Below are 9,526 nucleotides of genomic sequence, written 5' to 3'. Positions count from 1 at the left end.
CACGATGGAATCGCCTTGACTTTCTCGCAAGAGGCTGTACGCCGATTGCCACTCTTTGTAACACCACACGATCCGTTGAGGTGGCAGATCGATCAAATGATGTTTATGTTCGATCAAACGTTTGACGAATTCGGTTTTGCCTGAACCGCTAGGTCAGCAATGAGCATGTTAAAAGGATGGCGAAGATACAAAGCCTCCCAACTGGCACGATCTAAGTGTTCGTCGATGACTTTGACAGTAGAAGAAGAGGGAGCAGAGACAGCAGAGGTAGCCATAGTGTGAGAAATGTCACTTGTGACACGAAAAAAAACAAGACGAGAGTTTATATACTTTTTTCAGAACACGTTTATTGAATGTTTCAGACATGAATACGAAAGACAAAAATACATAAAAGCCAAAGGCTTAAGTACAAGGATAAAAGGCACATGATAACCATTAACGTGGAATAAACACAAGTGTCTGTACAACATGTTTTGGGTAATGTTCTAACCAGTTCTATAGTAGGGGGTAAGGTCACACAAGTGTCCTCCCGAAAGGGTCTTTCAGGCCTGTCCACGACAGTCCCGTCCTGGGTGACGGGTTCTTCTGGCACCGTCACTAACACGGGTTGAAAAGTAAATTTTGACCTTGAACAACTCTCGTGCATACTGGGCCACTTCTTGGGTCCAAGCCTCAAAATCCCATTCTTTCCAGGCACGGACATCTGTCCAATGGGGATGTAAGTCACAAGCTACACATACATCGTCATACACGTCTTGGGTAGCTAAAAGTTGACGAATCTTTTTTTCCTGTTGAGGTCGAGAAGTATCCAAATGAAAACGCAAGGCTTTGAGCAAAAGGAGTTTTTCGTGACCATTTAAGGCCATTGAGGTGATAAGTACTGATCGTAAAGAGTCCACAAAGAATCGGCTGGTAAACGAAATCCCAGAAAACAAGTCACTAAGACACACACCACTTGTCGACCCAAATTGAATGGATACAGTTCTTGTAATAATCGATGGTAATGATCCACGGTTTGAATATGGTCAATGAGTTCCTTCCACGGAATCTGTTCAATAATATGTGACATAATCCGTGGCATGGCAACTTGAGTTTATAGTGTCTTTGTTTCGGAAGCAATAAAGGTAATTTCTATCTAAACATGTTCGTTCTCCACTAGGGAATTTAAATGTTACATACTGTAACTGAAACGTCAGAGTTTGTCTAGATGTTTCGTCTTTTTCTAAGCAGATTCCATGTAACAAATGTTGGTAATCCTTTAACTCATCTTCCTCAATACGTTGCAATAAGTGAATCTCGAAGTAACCAAAATTACGAACGTCTAGTTCATCATCATTCACAAACTGAAAGTGTTCAACAAGGTCTGACCACTGAAAAAAATTTCTGACGAATCAGTATTCTTATACCATTCAGGTACCAGTGGTTAAAGATCTGATGACGTAACGGATGCAATTGTTCTTTACGTTTGACTTGTATTTTCACCAGCTCTCGGTAAATCCTTTCTCTCAACTCCTCAGGCAAGCCCAAAATGTTCTCTTGTAAAGTATCCATAAGTATATACACTGTTTTTGGAATCGTTGGGTGGTGGCCAATAGCCTCGTTTACCTTTGTGCCTGATGTAATATCCACTCATAATCAGTCTTCTTGTACTTTGGAACATAGCATAATTTAAAAACGGTTGAATAACTTTGCGTTTGCGTTTCACTTGTATTTTGATCAGTTCTCGGTAAATGCGTTCTCTCAACTCGACAGGCAAAGCACGAATGTTCTCTAGCAAAGTATCCATGAATAGGTCATACTAAATCCTCTTTGCTCTGACACAAGAAATGTACTCTTTGCACAAACATGGTTTTACTTCAGTGTCGAATTTAAATCGTTTAGTCACTAATCTACACATTACAATTCGTTCAGAAGTTTCCTCTTTCACTAAGTTGACATTGTGTTCAAGATGTTGGCAATTCGTTAACTCTTCCTCTGGAATTCGATGCAGTAAGTTTACAATGATGTAGTAGATAGAATCGCCCATAACAAACCAATCCTTTTTAAAACTAGGGGATCGTTGATCAATGTCTGTCCAATGGAACACTTTCAATTGAATCAGTCCTTGTATAGCCTTCAGGTACCAGTGATTCAAACACCGGTGACGTAACGGATGCAATTGTTCTTTACGTTTCACTTGTATTTTGACCAGCTCTCGGTAAATGCGTTCTCTCAACTCCACAGGCAAAGCACGAATGTTCTCTTGTAAAGAATCCATGAACAGATTATGGTAAGTTACTTCAATGTCTCGGTCCCACTAAGGGTAAGTAATGACAATTCGGTGACCATCGAGCATGTTCTACGTAGGCCGAATCTTGCGGTTCCCAGTGGTGAAGTGACACACCGCAACTGAAGCACTTGACTTTATCCCAAGTAGAAAAATCCGGCTCTGGCTAATTCTTCGGGGGTCGGTCCTCCCAGATACTTAGGCCATTTTCCTTTGAACGATTGAAGACGATTTTCAAAGTCGCAGTATTCCGACAAACGCACAGGGAACGAATATTCGTCTTTCACAGGTTCGTTTCGATGAGGGTTGAGTGACATGGGCAGGAGTTTGCTCAGGGCTGGATGACATCCGTAGGGGGGTAGACGTGAAGGTGAACATTCCCCTTTAAAACGAAACCCAGTAAAATGTCCAAGAGGACGAGCGGCATCACTTTCGCATCCCTCAGGTTTGACACGCACAGCATCACTTTCCATGATAGGGGTAGTGAGAACAAAGTTCCCATGATGCTTTACGGCATCGCTCAGATCACAACGTACAGTATCGTACCCATCGCAAGGCTCACAATCGCATTCCACTTCAGAAGCCTCACACTTGAATTGTGCCTTTCTAAACAACTTGTTTTGTGTTTCTCTGAAAGTATTCATCTTGTTCGCTCGGTCTTGGTAGTCACAATGAACTATCGATCTTGACCATAGCCCCTTTTTATACTAGTCGCAATGCAGTCTCAAGCTTGTACATCGTTCCTTTTTTACGTTTTTTATGTCTTGTTTTGGAAGGTACCGTCTCTAAGGTACCGTCAACATTGTACCGTAGTGGGATGGGTGGAAAGGCCATAGAAAGGTAAGGGCATGTTCCAGAATAGCTGAATCTTTATAGATACATAGATCCATTCGTAACTTCAGTCCGCAAGCGAAACACTGCACCTGGTATCCCAATCCTGACTCAGGTCCCAAGTAGACAAATCCTGTTCTAGCTAAAACATGCGAAGAAGGTAATCCTTCCCTATCCGTAGGCCATTTCTGAAACGTGTCCAATCGATGGGCACAATCACAATAGTCATGTAAGAAGACTGGAAAATGGTAGGGTTTGAACTTGGAGTTCTCATCGGGTTTCTCACTCGATTCTTGCTGTGGCGAAGTCATCCTTCTAGCGGGTGACTATCCTCTTACAACCAATGTTTTATACCTACGTGTCCATACGGTAAGGTGAAATGATTGGGAAGTCGCACTCCCTTCTGGTACACGATTTGATAGACTTTTTCCAAGGGCCGACTGACGATGTGGTGAGTGGGTAAACGTACAATCTTGTTCGGTTGATAGGTGGTCACTTTAAAGTGTTCATCCTCTCCCGATTGCAAGGCTTCTTTCAATACCCCAAAGTTGACCACTCGACTGGTACGATAATTCAGAGTCAGTCCTTTCACTTTGCACGTCGTGTGCACTTCTCCTTGTTTGTCCCGGTATTCGTAGCCGTAATTTTTGGGACCGCCACTGACGAAACTTAGAATCTTGTCGTCGAGATGCTTGTCTGTCCAGGCTCCTAAACGGTCTCCTTCGATGTTAGGGTGCTGTTGACTCGGGTGATGGATGTAAATGCAACTGTCCGTGTCAAAGTACAGGACGCGTTCTCCTAACAGTTCTAAAGCTTCGTACAATCGTCGACGTGTTTGATGTATTTGGTTTTGTCGTGAATCATCTGGAAGTAGCGGGAAGGTTCTGTCAAATACTCCGTCTTGGGTAAACACGGTCGTTGTGCCATTTTACCCCACAAGCAATTTAACATCACTTTGGCAAACGATCGCCTGCCTTCGTTTTTCTCGATGTGGTCTAAAGAGATGCCTTCTTGTTCATAGTATTTCTCTTTGAATTGTATTTGGTCTTCGGGAGTGTGACACCAGGACGGATAGCCGTTGGCTTCTTGCTTCAGTTTCAAAAAGGCATCCACGTAGTCGGCGAAAATGCCTTTCTGACTTGGGTCACCCTTGTGGTATTGTTGTGTCTTGGGAAAGTGGCAAATTTCGTACACTTTTAACAGTTGGTATCCCATGTCCAGAGCTTTGAACAATTCTACGCTGACCTAGGTTCCCGTCAAGGCACGTTCTTCCTGGGTGTGCTGACAAGGTTGGTCTTGGTTGCACGTTTCGGCACAAGTACGGCACAAGGGAAACATCAGTTTGCCTTGACAATGTTGAGGTAAGACGGGATGGTATAGGTTCGTGGGAGGCAAAACTTTGCACTTGATCAAGCCTTCGTATTGTCGAATGTTTTTCAAGTCGATGTGTTCCGTCAGCAATTGTGGGTGCCCTACAGGAAAGCGACAATATTTGCACACGTAGGGATACAGCGAACACACGTCCAAGTATTTGATTTCTTCTCCTTTCTCTTCGTCGGCTTGGTACAGCAAACAGGTGGCATTGGTCCTTCCTCCGTATAAACTATCCCTCGGGTTCAGCGGGTCCATGAACTGGTAACTTTCCACGAGGCGTTTAAACTCGGGATCGGTTTTCATACGGTGATCGTACTCGTGTTCCCACATTGCCACCACTTGGTATCCTTGCTGTTCCAACTTTAAGCGCCGCTGACATGTGTCCTGGTACAAGTCTTCCATGGTTCGTTGTAAAGCTGATTTTTAGTGCTACGGTCAGGGAAACAGACGGGACATCCGTGAAATAAGCAACCGTTAAACTCGTACACGATCTTGGGGTTTTCCAAGTCCCAGCCATCTACCGAATACGTTCCGATGGTCTTTTCACCCCCTCCGTTGCGGGCATGCTGAATCCACTTGTCTTCCTTGTCGCACAAGTAATGTAACCAACGTAGGGCTTTGACCGAGTATTGACGTTTGACAAAGTGGGTCGTTTGAGGGCTGATGACAGCACGGTGTTTTCAGGCATGAATCGTTGTCGATACACTAAGGAACACGCTTTGGCAATGGTGCAAGCTTCTTTCAAAGGATCGACCCCTCCGTGTTCCATGAACAGTTCTCGAAATTTTCCACAGCAACGCCGTAAAATGTCCACGTCGGAACGACAATACTTTAGCATTTCTTCCTGAAAGTCGAAAGGGTCCGAGGCGTGAGCCTGGTACCAAGCGTAGAAAGCTTCTCGTTGTTCGGTACGCATGTTGTCGGGGTCGTAATAGTGAGCCTCAGGTAAATGGGGTAGAACGGCGTGTTGATTGGCTTCCGTATTGAAAAAGTGTGGAAAGTACCCTCTAGCCATTTCTGTCATTCCAAACGTTTTAGGCATTCGACTCAAAGGCATGGCCAAATAGCTCATTGAATCTTTAAACTGTACTTGTCCCACTTGCATGAAAATGATTTTGGCTCCGTTCAAAGTCACTTTAGGACGCTCGGTGCCTTGTTCCGTATAGTATCTCAAAAGAAACTGTCCATCGTATCCGGAGAAATTGTGAGCCATCACCGTGGCATGACGATGACAATCTCCGTAACGTTCGATGTCCTCTTGGCTCCACGTCTTGTCGATGGGGTCTAAGACCCATTGGGCAAAATCGGCTAACGTGTTCGGTCCCCGAAAGATTTTTTCACGCCCTCCAGGAATCTTGCTGCAGTGAGGGCAATAACTGAAGATAGGTTCTTGAATGCACTTCTCGCACGCTCGATGAGCCACGCAGAAATTAGGAATGTGAATGCCAGTCTCTTGCATGCATTCGAAATCGAAAAAGATGAAATTGCCTTTCTTCTTTTGACCGTCCTCTTTCGCTGGTGGGGGTTGGTATTTTTGCACGTAGCATTGGTGTTCCAAGTCCACGATGTGGTGACAAATGTAACATTTTTTCTTTCCTCGACATACGTGTGCCTTGGCAGTATTGGTACATATGCCTTGTCCACAGGTAGGGCACAATCTCAGGAGTTGACAAGCACATTTCTTCTGTGAACCTTGTGTTTTCAAATGTTGTTGGTAACAGGTAGGGCTGACAAACGTGCGCAGACAAGTTGAACAAGGCACTGGTCCTTCGCTCAGACAGGGTGGAGAGGCCAAACATCCTGGGCATTTCATTCCACAATGTTTGTGTTGCTCTCGATTATTATAATCACGGTCACATTTCTCACAGTAATATCTGTATCCCAGGAATCCGGTGATAGTGGTAATGGTATCGAAATGGTCATCGTGATAATAAACATGAATGTACTTTCAAGAGCAAAATCGTGTCCATTTTAGTGACACCCCTTGGTTGACATATGACCCTGACCTTTAATAACCGCTGCTGTAACATGTTGTCGAGGTGAAATGGAATACTTTCCGAAGATTAGCTTATAAAACCTGATATATGCCTTCTTCGGCAAAAGGGGCGAGTGTTGGAATGCAGGAAGGTCTGTGCAATTACAATGTTTTAACTTCTAGTGGTCGATTTTAAGCTGTGGCTTGTCATTGTTTATCAGAAATCACAGGAGTGGGTGGGTGGGAGCTTGTTGTTATTCTTATTAGAGTCAAATGGTCTGGTAACAGGAAACTAAAAGTAGTCCATACAATTTATCGATGTGCAAAAAATTCCAGATCAGTATCACGTGACTGTGTACATCCAATCAAAGCGCCGAAAACGCAGTAAATTTATAAAAATTGGAATGATCAATCCGTATTCATAGTAATTAGTATAAGTATTTTATTATAGTGACGCCTTTCGTCCTTATGTGTTCTGTTATATTTTAATTATTTAATAAATAATTATTATCATACTTTTATCATTTTCATTATTTTCTTACATCATTGGGCATTTTATTACCCAGCAATATTTCTATAAGGCTTTTGTAAATGTCCTTAATGGAGTAAAATTAGTTAAATATCTTTTCACTTTGATATTATGTATAGATATATTAATTATATATTATATTAGTTAAATATCTTTTCACTTTGATATTATATATATATATATATATATATATATATATATATATATATATATATATATATATATATATATATGTATATATATATATATATATATATATATATATATATATATATATATATATATATATATATATATATAGATAGATAGATAGATATATAATTTTCATTTGTGATATATAAATATTGTCTGCTCTTCCATAATGGTGTGTGCATGTTTCCGTATGTCTGTATTTTCAACGATTTATATTATTAGATTTTAAAATAGATTTAAGCCTAGTCTTTAAATCTAGTTTTTATATATTCAAATAAACAATTTTGTTGCCACTGACTGATATCCTTTATGGTGATTTGATGTAAAATCGTTTGATATAATCAGCTTTAACATGTTTAAAGCTCTCGCGTTCAATGAAAGTCATAGTAATATATGTTATAGTCAAAGTTACTTTGTTTTGGTACTCACTGTTGAGTTAGACCTATCAGCACAACTAAATTCATTGGCAGAGCTTCATGCTGTTCTTGCTCATCTTGATTTGTCTCTTAAATTTATGTTCCTAACATACATGCTACATGCTTTAATTTGTATGGTGTTCTGGATGGGTTTGTGTGAAGGTGTATGGTGTGTGAGTGTGATTAGACCTTTCAACGTAGATTTAACAATTTTTCAGTCATATCGCTACGATGTCTGCAGTGTGGCAGTTTGTAGTGATGTCTAGCACTGGGGCATCATGCCGCAGACATGTAGCATGATGTCCCACCCAATCACATTATCCTGACACAAGGCCGACCAGTCCTGACACAAGCCTCAAAGCGCAAAGTGAGGCAGCTGTTAGTACCATATTTGTAAGTCTTTGGTTTGACTCGGCCGGGGATCGAACCCACGACCTCCCGCATTCGTGGCGGACGCTCTATCCACTAGGCCACCGGAGCGGTTTGAGGGTGGTGGAGATGTGTCTATATACCAAGCTAAAACAGTATCTTAAAGGAAGCTTCAGTTAGTATTAAGAATGAATTATTCTCGTTTGATGGGGAGACTATATAGCAATAAATATAGCGTGAATGTTTCATTTTGAAAATCACAAAATAAAATGATTGAGTGATTGGTATAATGCTATATTCATTTTAGACTAGACATAACTCGTCGTACTATACATATAATCTCCACTCATATCTTGTCTTATCACATAGTCTGTACACTTTGTCTATAGTGTGTGCAGTTTAATATTTTTGATATCATAACATGTGAAAATATCACGCTATGTGATTCTGATTGGTCCAAAATAGGCACATACAATTATCGTGCAGTATTCTATTGCGGGAAACATTTTTAACCCAGCCATCTGGAATGTTTTGTTTGTAATGAACATTTTGGAGGCCATTTTTAACTCGACTAGAGCAAGGAAATTGAGTAAACAGTATGTCGGCTGTCTGAATATAGACAGGTTATCCCCACAGGGGTGTCTTATGTCATGCATAACACTATCATTATAAGAAAAAATGGCGTGCATACTACAAGACAAAAATAACAATAAGAAGTAAAATTAAGGGTATTGCTCATTTGACGCCGGGCTGCGGGGTGGATGGCGGTATATGTCAGATAGATTTAGAATCCACCGTATAAATGATAACTTACAGAGTAAATAAACTCATCTCTGTTCACAGAAGAATATGGACATGTATGGGTCTCCCAACTGAAAGAACTTTTTTCAACCACAGCATATTTACGCAGTATATTATGGGATGCGTATCCGACTCAAAACTAAATTTGTTTACGTCTTCTATTCAGTCTAATTTTCCAAATCAAATACTATAAATATACGGTTTAAATGTATTGCAGCAAATATGGGAATTTCTGCATACAGTAATTCTATTTTGCATGAAAATAGCAACAATGTAATGTTTAGTTCTGGAAGGGACATTTTAGGGTAAACATGTACTCTAGGCCTACCTTATCAAACAATGTGACATGAAATCGCATTGATTTTTCTGTTTTGAAAAATGATTTTATTGTATAAAATGTTCTTTTTATTCGAATGGAATCTTTTTCTTTGATTTGTAGTTTGATAAAAGTACAATCTACCTTTACTCGTTCAACTTTATTTGAGACTATATTGTATGCACAACAAATGAAAGGTGGACCGTCTGTCAGAATGAACGAAATTATCCATTTTTCTTTCTATCTAAATCAAATAAAAACTGATATAAGAAGAATCTCAATGTTTTAATATTAAATTTATAAAACCATTTTGAGATATTGTTTATTTATTAAAGAAGAAATTGTGGAAAATGTCTTAAATTAGAAAACAAGACTTATTTCAGGGATATTAGTTTATATAAATTAGGCGTAGGTTGCATCAGACATAATGTATGCATATTTAAAACTTTGAGTTAGT

Source organism: Sinohyriopsis cumingii, chromosome 15 (assembly GCF_028554795.1).
Source record: "Sinohyriopsis cumingii isolate HCF-2022 chromosome 15, ASM2855479v2, whole genome shotgun sequence".
NCBI lineage: Eukaryota > Metazoa > Mollusca > Bivalvia > Unionida > Unionidae > Sinohyriopsis > Sinohyriopsis cumingii.
This window is presented reverse-complemented; position numbering follows the sequence as displayed.